Source organism: Meles meles, chromosome 6, assembly GCF_922984935.1.
Source record: "Meles meles chromosome 6, mMelMel3.1 paternal haplotype, whole genome shotgun sequence".
Classification (NCBI taxonomy): Eukaryota; Metazoa; Chordata; class Mammalia; order Carnivora; family Mustelidae; genus Meles; species Meles meles.
The window spans coordinates 24,797,234-24,814,408 of NC_060071.1; the positions used below are offsets into that span (position 1 = coordinate 24,797,234).

The following is a 17,175-nucleotide window of genomic DNA, read 5'->3' on the forward strand; positions in this document are numbered from 1 at the left end:
CTCCTGCCTTGCGCTGCTTGGTGGGAGACGGTGAGACGCGATTCCCTTTTTCGCCCTGGGTGATCAGGGCCTGGGGGCCACCGCTGGCTGCGAGTGCCAGGGCCCGGGTCCCTAGACCACCGCGGTCCCCATGTGTGGGAAGGCGTCCTTCGGGCCCTCACTTCCGGGTGCGCCACGCTTTGCTTGGGGCCCCGGCAGACATCGGGGGAGCACTGGAAATCCCTGTGCTCCAGGCCATGCTCTGGGGCCTTTCCTAGCAAGGGGAGGCTCCCACGGGGGCCCGGATCTCCGTGGATTTGGGAAGGCCAGGGATGGGCAGCGGGTCCCTTGTGTCCTGCCCCTTGCCCGCGGACCCGAGCCCTGGGTGGGTCAGCCGCCCGCCTGGACAGCACCGGCCAGTGCTTCGGGCTGGAGAGTTCTTGGCGGCATGGCACGGGCCAGCGAGCACGCCGTTCCGACGGCCGGCCTCCCCCTCCCTCCTTAGGCCCCCATCCCCAAGCGAGGATCTGGCCCTGACCACCAAGTCTTGCATCGCCCAGCCCCGCCGCCAGGTCCCATGCCTCAGGAAGCCGGGGTATGGCGCTGTCCTGAGAGCAGCCTCGGTAAGCAGCTTCTGGGTGGTAGGGGACCTCCCGCGTCGCCTCGGGCGTGCTTGGGTCAATGATGAGAACTCATATGGTCTCGAAGAGCGATGAGGACCTAAAAATCACGCTCAATAGGATTACGCTGTGGCCCAAGGCAGGGGACCGTGCCGGGGTCAGCCTCCCCCAGAGCGTCGGGGCAGTGAGGGTGCGCTGCAGGTGGCCGCGGGAGGAGAACCACCTCTCGAGGCTCTCTGCTGTGGCCCCCGGACGTCGGTGCACCTGCGGGTGCCGACGGGGTGTTCTGGCGTTCCAGCTGGTCTACCGACCCAGGCCTCTTCCCCGGACAGCTGCCCGAGAGCCAGGGCTTAGCCACCCTTGTGTCCTTGTGTCTTTCACCGGGCCTGGCTGGCAAGGTTCTTGGCGCGTCTCCCACCAGGAGAGGTGAGCGGAAGCCTCTGGGCTCCGAGGGAAGCCCCAGACCCCTTGGCCTGGCATCGGGAAGCGGGGACCCCAGCAGGGACTCCGCAGCTGGGCCTGGGCTGGGGATGCGGGTCCTCATTGTCCGGACGGCACCGAAGTCCCCGTGAGCGTGTGCCCCTGAGCCATCCCAGGGGCAGGGATCGCGAAACGTGGGCCGGGGGGCTGACAAGGCCTGGAAAGCGCGGGCTGGCCGCCCAAGGCCCAGGTGCACTCGAGGCCTCCTGATCAATTGCGGCGTGTCCGGGGGCCCAGAAAGGAGTGGATGTGAGACCCGTGGTCTCGGAGGCCACTGTGCCCTTGAGCAACACCTTGTTGCTCAAGGCCCGGCCCATGGCAGGTTTCTGCGGGCTGCACTGGCCCGAGCTCCTGTCCCGTCCTGCAGACGACCAAGGCGTTTGGGGCCCCGGGAGGCCACTTCCGAAGAGCCCACGAGGATTCGTTGAGCTGGCCAGACGGCACGGTTCCACTGGGGCGGGGGGGCAGAAACTGCACGTCCCAGGCCACAGCAGCCGTTGGGGCTCAGCCTCTCACCTGAGACTCTCAAGCACCCGGGATAGGGTCGTGGTGAAGCGGCACTGCACGGGCCGAGTCAGGTCCCTCGTCCAGAGCGGCCAGCGGGCGGTGTGCCTTGCTGCCGTGGTGGAGAGTGACCTGGCTTTCCCCGCTCGGCCGTGGGGGAGCCCTGGGCCCCGGCAACCTTTGGCTTCCCGGGCAGGGGCTCAGGTCCTTGGCTCCCAGGTGGCTCCAGGAGAGGGTGGGCGGCGTCCTGGCCAAACCTCCCGGGCCGCCGCTCTTGGCTCGCCACTCCGGGAGACAGCGGGGACCCGGCCAAAGCCCTGTGGTCCATGCCATGGTCAGGGGCCGTTCTCCAGAAGGCTGGGCTCCCACAGGGACCACGGTCTCCATTGCTTTGGGATGCCCCGGAAAGGGCAGCCGGGCCCTTGGGCCCGGCTCCTTCCTGGCGGACACCTGCCATGCTTGGCTCCGAACTCTGCCGGGCCCCCAGTGGCCAGGACTCCGGGAAAGGGGGCCCTGGGCCGCACGGCAGGCGCTTCAGACCAGGACGTTTGGACAGCTGGTCTCTCCGTCTCTCCTTAGAAACCCATCCACAATCGAGAAGCTCGCCCAGATGAGCACGTCTTGCTTGGCCCCGCCCTGCCCAGAGGTCTCACGTCTCAGGACCCGGGGGCATGGACGCGGTGCGGAATGCAGCCCCGGTAAGCAGCTTCGGGGTGCCCCGAGGCCGCACGCATCGCCACCAGCTTGCTTGGGTCAGTGATGAGAACTCAAGTGGTCTCGAAGAGCGATGATGACCTAAAAATCATGCTCAATAGGATTACGCTGAGGCCCAAGACAGGCGTCTGTGCCGGGATCAGCCTCCCCCAGACCCTGGGGACCCTGGAGGTGCGCCGCAGTTGTGGGCGTGAGGCCATCGTACCCTCGGGGCTCCCCGTGCTGGCCCTGGCCTGTCTGTGCCCGTCAGGGGTCCGCTCGAGGTCGTGAGGCGTTCCGCCCGGCCTCCGGACCCAATCCACCTCGCAGGACAGCTCCCTCGGTGCCATTGCTTAGGAGACCGTTGCCCCTTGTGTCTTTCAGCGGGCCTCGGGGGCCGGAACTTGGTGCGGCGTGACCCAAGAGAGGTGAGTGGAAGACTCTGGGCCTGCAGGGAGATGCCAGGCGCCATGGGCATTGTCCGCGGAGCCCGGATCCCCGCACGGGCCCCGGCTCCAGCACTGTGCTAGGGATGGGGGCTGTGGTGGCCCACACAGCGTTGACCTGCCCATGCACAGCCGCCCTTCAGCAATCCCACGTGCAGGGAATGGGAAAGTTGGGCCAGGTCACTGGCAACGACTGGGGGCTGGGGGCATGCCGCCGTCGTCCCACATGGACCTGAGGCCTCCTTGTACGTCCAGCTGTGTCCTGTGCGCCCGAGAAGAGAGCGGACGTGAGTCCCTTGGTGTCAGGGCCCTCTGTCCCCTTCAGCGAGTGGTTGTCGCTCGAGTCACCCCAGCCGATGGTTCTGGGGCTGGAGAGGGCAGAGCTCATGAAGAATGCAGCAGACGCCCAAGTGTAAGCAGGGCACGGGAGGCTGCTGAAGTACAGCCCTCGAATGTTTCCTCGGATTTCCCGAGTCAGCAAGGTTTCCCTGGCCCAGGGGAAGAGTGGCGAGCCCCGGGCCACAGCAGGCCATGGGGCTGAGCCGGTCCTCTGAGGCCCCCAGAGGAAGCGCCGCCACAAGGGGAGAGTCAGGACCCTCCTGCAGGGCGGGCCGCGGTCTCCTGCCTTGCGCTGCTTGGTGGGAGACGGTGAGACGCGATTCCCTTTTTCGCCCTGGGCGATCAGGGCCTGGGGGCCACCGCTGGCTGCGAGTGCCAGGGCCCGGGTCCCTAGACCACCGCGGTCCCCATGTGTGGGAAGGCGTCCTTCGGGCCCTCACTTCCGGGTGCGCCACGCTTTGCTTGGGGCCCCGGCAGACATCGGGGGAGCACTGGAAATCCCTGTGCTCCAGGCCATGCTCTGGGGCCTTTCCTAGCAAGGGGAGGCTCCCACGGGGGCCCGGATCTCCGTGGATTTGGGAAGGCCAGGGATGGGCAGCGGGTCCCTTGTGTCCTGCCCCTTGCCCGCGGACCCGAGCCCTGGGTGGGTCAGCCGCCCGCCTGGACAGCACCGGCCAGGGCTTCGGGCTGGAGAGTTCTTGGCGGCATGGCACGGGCCAGCGAGCACGCCGTTCCGACGGCCGGCCTCCCCCTCCCTCCTTAGGCCCCCATCCCCAAGCGAGGATCTGGCCCTGACCACCAAGTCTTGCATCGCCCAGCCCCGCCGCCAGGTCCCATGCCTCAGGAAGCCGGGGTATGGCGCTGTCCTGAGAGCAGCCTCGGTAAGCAGCTTCTGGGTGGTAGGGGACCTCCCGCGTCGCCTCGGGCGTGCTTGGGTCAATGATGAGAACTCATATGGTCTCGAAGAGCGATGAGGACCTAAAAATCACGCTCAATAGGATTACGCTGAGGCCCAAGGCAGGGGACCGTGCCGGGGTCAGCCTCCCCCAGAGCGTCGGGGCAGTGAGGGTGCGCTGCAGGTGGCCGCGGGAGGAGAACCACCTCTCGAGGCTCTCTGCTGTGGCCCCCGGACGTCGGTGCACCTGCGGGTGCCGACGGGGTGTTCTGGCGTTCCAGCTGGTCTACCGACCCAGGCCTCTTCCCCGGACAGCTGCCCGAGAGCCAGGGCTTAGCCACCCTTGTGTCCTTGTGTCTTTCAGCGGGCCTGGCTGGCAAGGTTCTTGGCGCGTCTCCCACCAGGAGAGGTGAGCGGAAGCCTCTGGGCTCCGAGGGAGGCCCCAGACCCCTTGGCCTGGCATCGGGAAGCGGGGACCCCAGCAGGGACTCCGCAGCTGGGCCTGGGCTGGGGATGCGGGTCCTCATTGTCCGGACGGCACCGAAGTCCCCGTGAGCGTGTGCCCCTGAGCCATCCCAGGGGCAGGGATCGCGAAACGTGGGCCGGGGGGCTGACAAGGCCTGGAAAGCGCGGGCTGGCCGCCCAAGGCCCAGGTGCACCCGAGGCCTCCTGATCAATTGCGGCGTGTCCGGGGGGCCCAGAAAGGGAGTGGACGTGAGACCCGTGGTCTCGGAGGCCACTGTGCCCTTGAGCAACACCTTGTTGCTCAAGGCCCGGCCCATGGCAGGTTTCTGCGGGCTGCACTGGCCCGAGCTCCTGTCCCGTCCTGCAGACGACCAAGGCGTTTGGGGCCCCGGGAGGCCACTTCCGAAGAGCCCACGAGGATTCGTTGAGCTGGCCAGACGGCACGGTTCCACTGGGGCGGGGGGGCAGAAACTGCACGTCCCAGGCCACAGGAGCCGTTGGGGCTCAGCCTCTCACCTGAGACTCTCAAGCACCCGGGATAGGGTCGTGGTGAAGCGGCACTGCACGGGCCGAGTCAGGTCCCTCGTCCAGAGCGGCCAGCGGGCGGTGTGCCTTGCTGCCGTGGTGGAGAGTGACCTGGCTTTCCCCGCTCGGCCGTGGGGGAGCCCTGGGCCCCGGCAACCTTTGGCTTCCCGGGCAGGGGCTCAGGTCCTTGGCTCCCAGGTGGCTCCAGGAGAGGGTGGGCGGCGTCCTGGCCAAACCTCCCGGGCCGCCGCTCTTGGCTCGCCACTCCGGGAGACAGCGGGGACCCGGCCAAAGCCCTGTGGTCCATGCCATGGTCAGGGGCCGTTCTCCAGAAGGCTGGGCTCCCACAGGGACCACGGTCTCCATTGCTTTGGGATGCCCCGGAAAGGGCAGCCGGGCCCTTGGGCCCGGCTCCTTCCTGGCGGACACCTGCCATGCTTGGCTCCGAACTCTGCCGGGCCCCCAGTGGCCAGGACTCCGGGAAAGGGGGCCCTGGGCCGCACGGCAGGCGCTTCAGACCAGGACGTTTGGACAGCTGGTCTCTCCGTCTCTCCTTAGAAACCCATCCACAATCGAGAAGCTCGCCCAGATGAGCACGTCTTGCTTGGCCCCGCCCTGCCCAGAGGTCTCACGTCTCAGGACCCGGGGGCATGGACGCGGTGCGGAATGCAGCCCCGGTAAGCAGCTTCGGGGTGCCCCGAGGCCGCACGCATCGCCACCAGCTTGCTTGGGTCAGTGATGAGAACTCAAGTGGTCTCGAAGAGCGATGATGACCTAAAAATCATGCTCAATAGGATTACGCTGAGGCCCAAGACAGGCGTCTGTGCCGGGATCAGCCTCCCCCAGACCCTGGGGACCCTGGAGGTGCGCCGCAGTTGTGGGCGTGAGGCCATCGTACCCTCGGGGCTCCCCGTGCTGGCCCTGGCCTGTCTGTGCCCGTCAGGGGTCCGCTCGAGGTCGTGAGGCGTTCCGCCCGGCCTCCGGACCCAATCCACCTCGCAGGACAGCTCCCTCGGTGCCATTGCTTAGGAGACCGTTGCCCCTTGTGTCTTTCAGCGGGCCTCGGGGGCCGGAACTTGGTGCGGCGTGACCCAAGAGAGGTGAGTGGAAGACTCTGGGCCTGCAGGGAGATGCCAGGCGCCATGGGCATTGTCCGCGGAGCCCGGATCCCCGCACGGGCCCCGGCTCCAGCACTGTGCTAGGGATGGGGGCTGTGGTGGCCCACACAGCGTTGACCTGCCCATGCACAGCCGCCCTTCAGCAATCCCACGTGCAGGGAATGGGAAAGTTGGGCCAGGTCACTGGCAACGACTGGGGGCTGGGGGCATGCCGCCGTCGTCCCACATGGACCTGAGGCCTCCTTGTACGTCCAGCTGTGTCCTGTGCGCCCGAGAAGAGAGCGGACGTGAGTCCCTTGGTGTCAGGGCCCTCTGTCCCCTTCAGCGAGTGGTTGTCGCTCGAGTCACCCCAGCCGATGGTTCTGGGGCTGGAGAGGGCAGAGCTCATGAAGAATGCAGCAGACGCCCAAGTGTAAGCAGGGCACGGGAGGCTGCTGAAGTACAGCCCTCGAATGTTTCCTCGGATTTCCCGAGTCAGCAAGGTTTCCCTGGCCCAGGGGAAGAGTGGCGAGCCCCGGGCCACAGCAGGCCATGGGGCTGAGCCGGTCCTCTGAGGCCCCCAGAGGAAGCGCCGCCACAAGGGGAGAGTCAGGACCCTCCTGCAGGGCGGGCCGCGGTCTCCTGCCTTGCGCTGCTTGGTGGGAGACGGTGAGACGCGATTCCCTTTTTCGCCCTGGGCGATCAGGGCCTGGGGGCCACCGTTGGCTGCGAGTGCCAGGGCCCGGGTCCCTAGACCACCGCGGTCCCCATGTGTGGGAAGGCGTCCTTCGGGCCCTCACTTCCGGGTGCGCCACGCTTTGCTTGGGGCCCCGGCAGACATCGGGGGAGCACTGGAAATCCCTGTGCTCCAGGCCATGCTCTGGGGCCTTTCCTAGCAAGGGGAGGCTCCCACGGGGGCCCGGATCTCCGTGGATTTGGGAAGGCCAGGGATGGGCAGCGGGTCCCTTGTGTCCTGCCCCTTGCCCGCGGACCCGAGCCCTGGGTGGGTCAGCCGCCCGCCTGGACAGCACCGGCCAGGGCTTCGGGCTGGAGAGTTCTTGGCGGCATGGCACGGGCCAGCGAGCACGCCGTTCCGACGGCCGGCCTCCCCCTCCCTCCTTAGGCCCCCATCCCCAAGCGAGGATCTGGCCCTGACCACCAAGTCTTGCATCGCCCAGCCCCGCCGCCAGGTCCCATGCCTCAGGAAGCCGGGGTATGGCGCTGTCCTGAGAGCAGCCTCGGTAAGCAGCTTCTGGGTGGTAGGGGACCTCCCGCGTCGCCTCGGGCGTGCTTGGGTCAATGATGAGAACTCATATGGTCTCGAAGAGCGATGAGGACCTAAAAATCACGCTCAATAGGATTACGCTGAGGCCCAAGGCAGGGGACCGTGCCGGGGTCAGCCTCCCCCAGAGCGTCGGGGCAGTGAGGGTGCGCTGCAGGTGGCCGCGGGAGGAGAACCACCTCTCGAGGCTCTCTGCTGTGGCCCCCGGACGTCGGTGCACCTGCGGGTGCCGACGGGGTGTTCTGGCGTTCCAGCTGGTCTACCGACCCAGGCCTCTTCCCCGGACAGCTGCCCGAGAGCCAGGGCTTAGCCACCCTTGTGTCCTTGTATCTTTCAGCGGGCCTGGCTGGCAAGGTTCTTGGCGCGTCTCCCACCAGGAGAGGTGAGCGGAAGCCTCTGGGCTCCGAGGGAGGCCCCAGACCCCTTGGCCTGGCATCGGGAAGCGGGGACCCCAGCAGGGACTCCGCAGCTGGGCCTGGGCTGGGGATGCGGGTCCTCATTGTCCGGACGGCACCGAAGTCCCCGTGAGCGTGTGCCCCTGAGCCATCCCAGGGGCAGGGATCGCGAAACGTGGGCCGGGGGGCTGACAAGGCCTGGAAAGCGCGGGCTGGCCGCCCAAGGCCCAGGTGCACCCGAGGCCTCCTGATCAATTGCGGCGTGTCCGGGGGGCCCAGAAAGGGAGTGGACGTGAGACCCGTGGTCTCGGAGGCCACTGTGCCCTTGAGCAACACCTTGTTGCTCAAGGCCCGGCCCATGGCAGGTTTCTGCGGGCTGCACTGGCCCGAGCTCCTGTCCCGTCCTGCAGACGACCAAGGCGTTTGGGGCCCCGGGAGGCCACTTCCGAAGAGCCCACGAGGATTCGTTGAGCTGGCCAGACGGCACGGTTCCACTGGGGCGGGGGGGCAGAAACTGCACGTCCCAGGCCACAGCAGCCGTTGGGGCTCAGCCTCTCACCTGAGACTCTCAAGCACCCGGGATAGGGTCGTGGTGAAGCGGCACTGCACGGGCCGAGTCAGGTCCCTCGTCCAGAGCGGCCAGCGGGCGGTGTGCCTTGCTGCCGTGGTGGAGAGTGACCTGGCTTTCCCCGCTCGGCCGTGGGGGAGCCCTGGGCCCCGGCAACCTTTGGCTTCCCGGGCAGGGGCTCAGGTCCTTGGCTCCCAGGTGGCTCCAGGAGAGGGTGGGCGGCGTCCTGGCCAAACCTCCCGGGCCGCCGCTCTTGGCTCGCCACTCCGGGAGACAGCGGGGACCCGGCCAAAGCCCTGTGGTCCATGCCATGGTCAGGGGCCGTTCTCCAGAAGGCTGGGCTCCCACAGGGACCACGGTCTCCATTGCTTTGGGATGCCCCGGAAAGGGCAGCCGGCGGCCCTTGGCCCGGCTCCTCCTGGCGGACACCTGCCATGCTTGGCTCCGAACTCTGCCGGGCCCCCAGTGGCCAGGACTCCGGGAAAGGGGGCCCTGGGCCGCACGGCAGGCGCTTCAGACCAGGACGTTTGGACAGCTGGTCTCTCCGTCTCTCCTTAGAAACCCATCCACAATCGAGAAGCTCGCCCAGATGAGCACGTCTTGCTTGGCCCCGCCCTGCCCAGAGGTCTCACGTCTCAGGACCCGGGGGCATGGACGCGGTGCGGAATGCAGCCCCGGTAAGCAGCTTCGGGGTGCCCCGAGGCCGCACGCATCGCCACCAGCTTGCTTGGGTCAGTGATGAGAACTCAAGTGGTCTCGAAGAGCGATGATGACCTAAAAATCATGCTCAATAGGATTACGCTGAGGCCCAAGACAGGCGTCTGTGCCGGGATCAGCCTCCCCCAGACCCTGGGGACCCTGGAGGTGCGCCGCAGTTGTGGGCGTGAGGCCATCGTACCCTCGGGGCTCCCCGTGCTGGCCCTGGCCTGTCTGTGCCCGTCAGGGGTCCGCTCGAGGTCGTGAGGCGTTCCGCCCGGCCTCCGGACCCAATCCACCTCGCAGGACAGCTCCCTCGGTGCCATTGCTTAGGAGACCGTTGCCCCTTGTGTCTTTCAGCGGGCCTCGGGGGCCGGAACTTGGTGCGGCGTGACCCAAGAGAGGTGAGTGGAAGACTCTGGTCCTGCAGGGAGATGCCAGGCGCCATGGGCATTGTCCGCGGAGCCCGGATCCCCGCACGGGCCCCGGCTCCAGCACTGTGCTAGGGATGGGGGCTGTGGTGGCCCACACAGCGTTGACCTGCCCATGCACAGCCGCCCTTCAGCAATCCCACGTGCAGGGAATGGGAAAGTTGGGCCAGGTCACTGGCAACGACTGGGGGCTGGGGGCATGCCGCCGTCGTCCCACATGGACCTGAGGCCTCCTTGTACGTCCAGCTGTGTCCTGTGCGCCCGAGAAGAGAGCGGACGTGAGTCCCTTGGTGTCAGGGCCCTCTGTCCCCTTCAGCGAGTGGTTGTCGCTCGAGTCACCCCAGCCGATGGTTCTGGGGCTGGAGAGGGCAGAGCTCATGAAGAATGCAGCAGACGCCCAAGTGTAAGCAGGGCACGGGAGGCTGCTGAAGTACAGCCCTCGAATGTTTCTTCGGATTTCCCGAGTCAGCAAGGTTTCCCTGGCCCAGGGGAAGAGTGGCGAGCCCCGGGCCACAGCAGGCCATGGGGCTGAGCCGGTCCTCTGAGGCCCCCAGAGGAAGCGCCGCCACAAGGGGAGAGTCAGGACCCTCCTGCAGGGCGGGCCGCGGTCTCCTGCCTTGCGCTGCTTGGTGGGAGACGGTGAGACGCGATTCCCTTTTTCGCCCTGGGCGATCAGGGCCTGGGGGCCACCGCTGGCTGCGAGTGCCAGGGCCCGTGTCCCTAGACCACCGCGGTCCCCATGTGTGGGAAGGCGTCCTTCGGGCCCTCACTTCCGGGTGCGCCACGCTTTGCTTGGGGCCCCGGCAGACATCGGGGGAGCACTGGAAATCCCTGTGCTCCAGGCCATGCTCTGGGGCCTTTCCTAGCAAGGGGAGGCTCCCACGGGGGCCCGGATCTCCGTGGATTTGGGAAGGCCAGGGATGGGCAGCGGGTCCCTTGTGTCCTGCCCCTTGCCCGCGGACCCGAGCCCTGGGTGGGTCAGCCGCCCGCCTGGACAGCACCGGCCAGGGCTTCGGGCTGGAGAGTTCTTGGCGGCATGGCACGGGCCAGCGAGCACGCCGTTCCGACGGCCGGCCTCCCCCTCCCTCCTTAGGCCCCCATCCCCAAGCGAGGATCTGGCCCTGACCACCAAGTCTTGCATCGCCCAGCCCCGCCGCCAGGTCCCATGCCTCAGGAAGCCGGGGTATGGCGCTGTCCTGAGAGCAGCCTCGGTAAGCAGCTTCTGGGTGGTAGGGGACCTCCCGCGTCGCCTCGGGCGTGCTTGGGTCAATGATGAGAACTCATATGGTCTCGAAGAGCGATGAGGACCTAAAAATCACGCTCAATAGGATTACGCTGAGGCCCAAGGCAGGGGACCGTGCCGGGGTCAGCCCTCCCCCAGAGCGTCGGGGCAGTGAGGGTGCGCTGCAGGTGGCCGCGGGAGGAGAACCACCTCTCGAGGCTCTCTGCTGTGGCCCCCGGACGTCGGTGCAACCTGCGGGTGCCGACGGGGTGTTCTGGCGTTCCAGCTGGTCTACCGACCCAGGCCTCTTCCCCCGGACAGCTGCCCGAGAGCCAGGGCTTAGCCACCCTTGTGTCCTTGTGTCTTTCAGCGGGCCTGGCTGGCAAGGTTCTTGGCGCGTCTCCCACCAGGAGAGGTGAGCGGAAGCCTCTGGGCTCCGAGGGAGGCCCCAGACCCCTTGGCCTGGCATCGGGAAGCGGGGACCCCAGCAGGGACTCCGCAGCTGGGCCTGGGCTGGGGATGCGGGTCCTCATTGTCCGGACGGCACCGAAGTCCCCGTGAGCGTGTGCCCCTGAGCCATCCCAGGGGCAGGGATCGCGAAACGTGGGCCGGGGGGCTGACAAGGCCTGGAAAGCGCGGGCTGGCCGCCCAAGGCCCAGGTGCACCCGAGGCCTCCTGATCAATTGCGGCGTGTCCGGGGGGCCCAGAAAGGGAGTGGACGTGAGACCCGTGGTCTCGGAGCCACTGTGCCCTTGAGCAACACCTTGTGCTCAAGGCCCGGCCCTTGGCAGGTTTCTGCGGGCTGACACTGGCCCGAGCTCCTGTCCCGTCCTGCAGACGACCAAGGCGTTTGGGGCCCCGGGAGGCCACTTCCGAAGAGCCCACGAGGATTCGTTGAGCTGGCCAGACGGCACGTTCCACTGGGGCGGGGGGGCAGAAACTGCACGTCCCAGGCCACAGCAGCCGTTGGGGCTCAGCCTCTCACCTGAGACTCTCAAGCACCCGGGATAGGGTCGTGGTGAATGCGGCACTGCACGGGGCCGAGTCAGGTCCCTCGTCCAGAGCGGCCAGCGGGCGGTGTGCCTTGCTGCCGTGGTGGAGAGTGACCTGGCTTTCCCCGCTCGGCCGTGGGGGAGCCCTGGGCCCCGGCAACCTTTGGCTTCCCGGGCAGGGGCTCAGGTCCTTGGCTCCCAGGTGGCTCCAGGAGAGGGTGGGCGGCGTCCTGGCCAAACCTCCCGGGCCGCCGCTCTTGGCTCGCACTCCGGGAGACAGCGGGGACCCGGCCAAAGCCCTGTGTCCATGCCATGGTCAGGGGCCGTTCTCCAGAAGGCTGGGCTCCCACAGGGACCACGGTCTCCATTGCTTTAGGATGCCCCGAAGGGCAGCCTGGCCCTTGGGCCCGGCTCCTTCCCCTGGCGGACACCTGCCATGCTTGGCTCCGAACTCTGCCGGGCCCCCAGTGGCCAGGACTCCGGGAAAGGGGGCCCTGGGCCGCACGGCAGGCGCTTCAGACCAGGACGTTTGGACAGCTGGTCTCTCCGTCTCTCCTTAGAAACCCATCCACAATCGAGAAGCTCGCCCAGATGAGCACGTCTTGCTTGGCCCCGCCCTGCCCAGAGGTCTCACGTCTCAGGACCCGGGGGCATGGACGCGGTGCGGAATGCAGCCCCGGTAAGCAGCTTCGGGGTGCCCCGAGGCCGCACGCATCGCCACCAGCTTGCTTGGGTCAGTGATGAGAACTCAAGTGGTCTCGAAGAGCGATGATGACCTAAAAATCATGCTCATAGGATTACGCTGAGGCCCAAGACAGGCGTCTGTGCCGGGATCAGCCTCCCCCAGACCCTGGGGACCCTGGAGGTGCGCCGCAGTTGTGGGCGTGAGGCCATCGTACCCTCGGGGCTCCCCGTGCTGGCCCTGGCCTGTCTGTGCCCGTCAGGGGTCCGCTCGAGGTCGTGAGGCGTTCCGCCCGGCCTCCGGACCCAATCCACCTCGCAGGACAGCTCCCTCGGTGCCATTGCTTAGGAGACCGTTGCCCCTTGTGTCTTTCAGCGGGCCTCGGGGGCCGGAACTTGGTGCGGCGTGACCCAAGAGAGGTGAGTGGAAGACTCTGGGCCTGCAGGGAGATGCCAGGCGCCATGGGCATTGTCCGCGGAGCCCGGATCCCCGCACGGGCCCCGGCTCCAGCACTGTGCTAGGGATGGGGGCTGTGGTGGCCCACACAGCGTTGACCTGCCCATGCACAGCCGCCCTTCAGCAATCCCACGTGCAGGGAATGGGAAAGTTGGGCCAGGTCACTGGCAACGACTGGGGGCTGGGGCATGCCGCCGTCGTCCCACATGGACCTGAGGCCTCATTGTACGTCCAGCTGTGTCCTGTGCGCCCGAGAAGAGAGCGGACGTGAGTCCCTTGGTGTCAGGGCCCTCTGTCCCCTTCAGCGAGTGGTTGTCGCTCGAGTCACCCCAGCCGATGGTTCTGGGGCTGGAGAGGGCAGAGCTCATGAAGATGCAGCAGACGCCCAAGTGTAAGCAGGGCACGGGAGGCTGCTGAAGTACAGCCCTCGAATGTTTCCTCGGATTTCCCGAGTCAGCAAGGTTTCCCTGGCCCAGGGGAAGAGTGGCGAGCCCCGGGCCACAGCAGGCCATGGGGCTGAGCCGGTCCTCTGAGGCCCCCAGAGGAAGCGCCGCCACAAGGGGAGAGTCAGGACCCTCCTGCAGGGCGGGCCGCGGTCTCCTGCCTTGCGCTGCTTGGTGGGAGACGGTGAGACGCGATTCCCTTTTTCGCCCTGGGCGATCAGGGCCTGGGGGCCACCGTTGGCTGCGAGTGCCAGGGCCCGGGTCCCTAGACCACCGCGGTCCCCATGTGTGGGAAGGCGTCCTTCGGGCCCTCACTTCCGGGTGCGCCACGCTTTGCTTGGGGCCCCGGCAGACATCGGGGGAGCACTGGAAATCCCTGTGCTCCAGGCCATGCTCTGGGGCCTTTCCTAGCAAGGGGAGGCTCCCACGGGGGCCCGGATCTCCGTGGATTTGGGAAGGCCAGGGATGGGCAGCGGGTCCCTTGTGTCCTGCCCCTTGCCCGCGGACCCGAGCCCTGGGTGGGTCAGCCGCCCGCCTGGACAGCACCGGCCAGGGCTTCGGGCTGGAGAGTTCTTGGCGGCATGGCACGGGCCAGCGAGCACGCCGTTCCGACGGCCGGCCTCCCCCTCCCTCCTTAGGCCCCCATCCCCAAGCGAGGATCTGGCCCTGACCACCAAGTCTTGCATCGCCCAGCCCCGCCGCCAGGTCCCATGCCTCAGGAAGCCGGGGTATGGCGCTGTCCTGAGAGCAGCCTCGGTAAGCAGCTTCTGGGTGGTAGGGGACCTCCCGCGTCGCCTCGGGCGTGCTTGGGTCAATGATGAGAACTCATATGGTCTCGAAGAGCGATGAGGACCTAAAAATCACGCTCAATAGGATTACGCTGAGGCCCAAGGCAGGGGACCGTGCCGGGGTCAGCCTCCCCCAGAGCGTCGGGGCAGTGAGGGTGCGCTGCAGGTGGCCGCGGGAGGAGAACCACCTCTCGAGGCTCTCTGCTGTGGCCCCCGGACGTCGGTGCACCTGCGGGTGCCGACGGGGTGTTCTGGCGTTCCAGCTGGTCTACCGACCCAGGCCTCTTCCCCGGACAGCTGCCCGAGAGCCAGGGCTTAGCCACCCTTGTGTCCTTGTGTCTTTCAGCGGGCCTGGCTGGCAAGGTTCTTGGCGCGTCTCCCACCAGGAGAGGTGAGCGGAAGCCTCTGGGCTCCGAGGGAGGCCCCAGACCCCTTGGCCTGGCATCGGGAAGCGGGGACCCCAGCAGGGACTCCGCAGCTGGGCCTGGGCTGGGGATGCGGGTCCTCATTGTCCGGACGGCACCGAAGTCCCCGTGAGCGTGTGCCCCTGAGCCATCCCAGGGGCAGGGATCGCGAAACGTGGGCCGGGGGGCCTGACAAGGCCTGGAAAGCGCGGGCTGGCCGCCCAAGGCCCAGGTGCACCCGAGGCCTCCTGATCAATTGCGGCGTGTCCGGGGGGCCCAGAAAGGGAGTGGACGTGAGACCCGTGGTCTCGGAGGCCACTGTGCCCTTGAGCAACACCTTGTTGCCTCAAGGCCCGGCCCATGGCAGGTTTCTGCGGGCTGCACTGGCCCGAGCTCCTGTCCCGTCCTGCAGACGACCAAGGCGTTTGGGGCCCCGGGAGGCCACTTCCGAAGAGCCCACGAGGATTCGTTGAGCTGGCCAGACGGCACGGTTCCACTGGGGCGGGGGGGCAGAAACTGCACGTCCCAGGCCACAGCAGCCGTTGGGCTCAGCCTCTCACCTGAGACTCTCAAGCACCCGGGATAGGGTCGTGGTGAAGCGGCCACTGCACGGGCCGAGTCAGGTCCCTCGTCCAGAGCGGCCAGCGGGCGGTGTGCCTTGCTGCCGTGGTGGAGAGTGACCTGGCTTTCCCCGCTCGGCCGTGGGGGAGCCCTGGGCCCCGGCAACCTTTGGCTTCCCGGGCAGGGGCTCAGGTCCTTGGCTCCCAGGTGGCTCCAGGAGAGGGTGGGCGGCGTCCTGGCCAAACCTCCCGGGCCGCCGCTCTTGGCTCGCCACTCCGGGAGACAGCGGGGACCCGGCCAAAGCCCTGTGGTCCATGCCATGGTCAGGGGCCGTTCTCCAGAAGGCTGGGCTCCCACAGGGACCACGGTCTCCATTGCTTTGGGATGCCCCGGAAAGGGCAGCCGGGCCCTTGGGCCCGGCTCCTTCCTGGCGGACACCTGCCATGCTTGGCTCCGAACTCTGCCGGGCCCCCAGTGGCCAGGACTCCGGGAAAGGGGGCCCTGGGCCGCACGGCAGGCGCTTCAGACCAGGACGTTTGGACAGCTGGTCTCTCCGTCTCTCCTTAGAAACCCATCCACAATCGAGAAGCTCGCCCAGATGAGCACGTCTTGCTTGGCCCCGCCCTGCCCAGAGGTCTCACGTCTCAGGACCCGGGGGCATGGACGCGGTGCGGAATGCAGCCCCGGTAAGCAGCTTCGGGGTGCCCCGAGGCCGCACGCATCGCCACCAGCTTGCTTGGGTCAGTGATGAGAACTCAAGTGGTCTCGAAGAGCGATGATGACCTAAAAATCATGCTCAATAGGATTACGCTGAGGCCCAAGACAGGCGTCTGTGCCGGGATCAGCCTCCCCCAGACCCTGGGGACCCTGGAGGTGCGCCGCAGTTGTGGGCGTGAGGCCATCGTACCCTCGGGGCTCCCCGTGCTGGCCCTGGCCTGTCTGTGCCCGTCAGGGGTCCGCTCGAGGTCGTGAGGCGTTCCGCCCGGCCTCCGGACCCAATCCACCTCGCAGGACAGCTCCCTCGGTGCCATTGCTTAGGAGACCGTTGCCCCTTGTGTCTTTCAGCGGGCCTCGGGGGCCGGAACTTGGTGCGGCGTGACCCAAGAGAGGTGAGTGGAAGACTCTGGGCCTGCAGGGAGATGCCAGGCGCCATGGGCATTGTCCGCGGAGCCCGGATCCCCGCACGGGCCCCGGCTCCAGCACTGTGCTAGGGATGGGGGCTGTGGTGGCCCACACAGCGTGGACCTGCCCATGCACAGCCGCCCTTCAGCAATCCCACGTGCAGGGAATGGGAAAGTTGGGCCAGGTCACTGGCAACGACTGGGGGCTGGGGGCATGCCGCCGTCGTCCCACATGGACCTGAGGCCTCCTTGTACGTCCAGCTGTGTCCTGTGCGCCCGAGAAGAGAGCGGACGTGAGTCCCTTGGTGTCAGGGCCCTCTGTCCCCTTCAGCGAGTGGTTGTCGCTCGAGTCACCCCAGCCGATGGTTCTGGGGCTGGAGAGGGCAGAGCTCATGAAGAATGCAGCAGACGCCCAAGTGTAAGCAGGGCACGGGAGGCTGCTGAAGTACAGCCCTCGAATGTTTCCTCGGATTTCCCGAGTCAGCAAGGTTTCCCTGGCCCAGGGGAAGAGTGGCGAGCCCCGGGCCACAGCAGGCCATGGGGCTGAGCCGGTCCTCTGAGGCCCCCAGAGGAAGCGCCGCCACAAGGGGAGAGTCAGGACCCTCCTGCAGGGCGGGCCGCGGTCTCCTGCCTTGCGCTGTTTGGTGGGAGACGGTGAGACGCGATTCCCTTTTTCGCCCTGGGCGATCAGGGCCTGGGGGCCACCGTTGGCTGCGAGTGCCAGGGCCCGGGTCCCTAGACCACCGCGGTCCCCATGTGTGGGAAGGCGTCCTTCGGGCCCTCACTTCCGGGTGCGCCACGCTTTGCTTGGGGCCCCGGCAGACATCGGGGGAGCACTGGAAATCCCTGTGCTCCAGGCCATGCTCTGGGGCCTTTCCTAGCAAGGGGAGGCTCCCACGGGCCCCGGATCTCCGTGGATTTGGGAAGGCCAGGGATGGGCAGCGGGTCCCTTGTGTCCTGCCCCTTGCCCGCGGACCCGAGCCCTGGGTGGGTCAGCCGCCCGCCTGGACAGCACCGGCCAGGGCTTCGGGCTGGAGAGTTCTTGGCGGCATGGCACGGGCCAGCGAGCACGCCGTTCCGACGGCCGGCCT

General features: G+C 67.6%; 10 non-coding genes across 10 annotated transcripts; all 10 read left to right on the forward strand.

The window, feature by feature from the left end:
* Positions 1 to 654: 654 nt before the first annotated feature.
* LOC123945057 lies at positions 655 to 735 on the forward strand. The gene has a single exon (XR_006818979.1). It is a non-coding gene; the product is annotated as a small nucleolar RNA SNORD115 (small nucleolar RNA).
* A 1,598-nt stretch (positions 736 to 2,333) lies between these two features.
* On the forward strand, positions 2,334 to 2,414 carry LOC123944980. The gene has a single exon (XR_006818905.1). It is a non-coding gene; the product is annotated as a small nucleolar RNA SNORD115 (small nucleolar RNA).
* Positions 2,415 to 3,994: 1,580 nt separating this feature from the next.
* LOC123945536 lies at positions 3,995 to 4,075 on the forward strand. The gene has a single exon (XR_006819358.1). It is a non-coding gene; the product is annotated as a small nucleolar RNA SNORD115 (small nucleolar RNA).
* A 1,600-nt stretch (positions 4,076 to 5,675) lies between these two features.
* Positions 5,676 to 5,756, forward strand: LOC123944981. The gene has a single exon (XR_006818906.1). It is a non-coding gene; the product is annotated as a small nucleolar RNA SNORD115 (small nucleolar RNA).
* A 1,580-nt stretch (positions 5,757 to 7,336) lies between these two features.
* Positions 7,337 to 7,417, forward strand: LOC123945538. The gene has a single exon (XR_006819359.1). It is a non-coding gene; the product is annotated as a small nucleolar RNA SNORD115 (small nucleolar RNA).
* A 1,600-nt stretch (positions 7,418 to 9,017) lies between these two features.
* Positions 9,018 to 9,098, forward strand: LOC123944982. Its single transcript, XR_006818907.1, has one exon. It is a non-coding gene; the product is annotated as a small nucleolar RNA SNORD115 (small nucleolar RNA).
* Positions 9,099 to 10,678: 1,580 nt separating this feature from the next.
* LOC123945539 lies at positions 10,679 to 10,759 on the forward strand. The gene has a single exon (XR_006819360.1). It is a non-coding gene; the product is annotated as a small nucleolar RNA SNORD115 (small nucleolar RNA).
* A 1,601-nt stretch (positions 10,760 to 12,360) lies between these two features.
* On the forward strand, positions 12,361 to 12,440 carry LOC123945081. The gene has a single exon (XR_006819002.1). It is a non-coding gene; the product is annotated as a small nucleolar RNA SNORD115 (small nucleolar RNA).
* Positions 12,441 to 14,018: 1,578 nt separating this feature from the next.
* LOC123945540 lies at positions 14,019 to 14,099 on the forward strand. The gene has a single exon (XR_006819361.1). It is a non-coding gene; the product is annotated as a small nucleolar RNA SNORD115 (small nucleolar RNA).
* A 1,602-nt stretch (positions 14,100 to 15,701) lies between these two features.
* Positions 15,702 to 15,782, forward strand: LOC123944983. The gene has a single exon (XR_006818908.1). It is a non-coding gene; the product is annotated as a small nucleolar RNA SNORD115 (small nucleolar RNA).
* Positions 15,783 to 17,175: the final 1,393 nt, after the last annotated feature.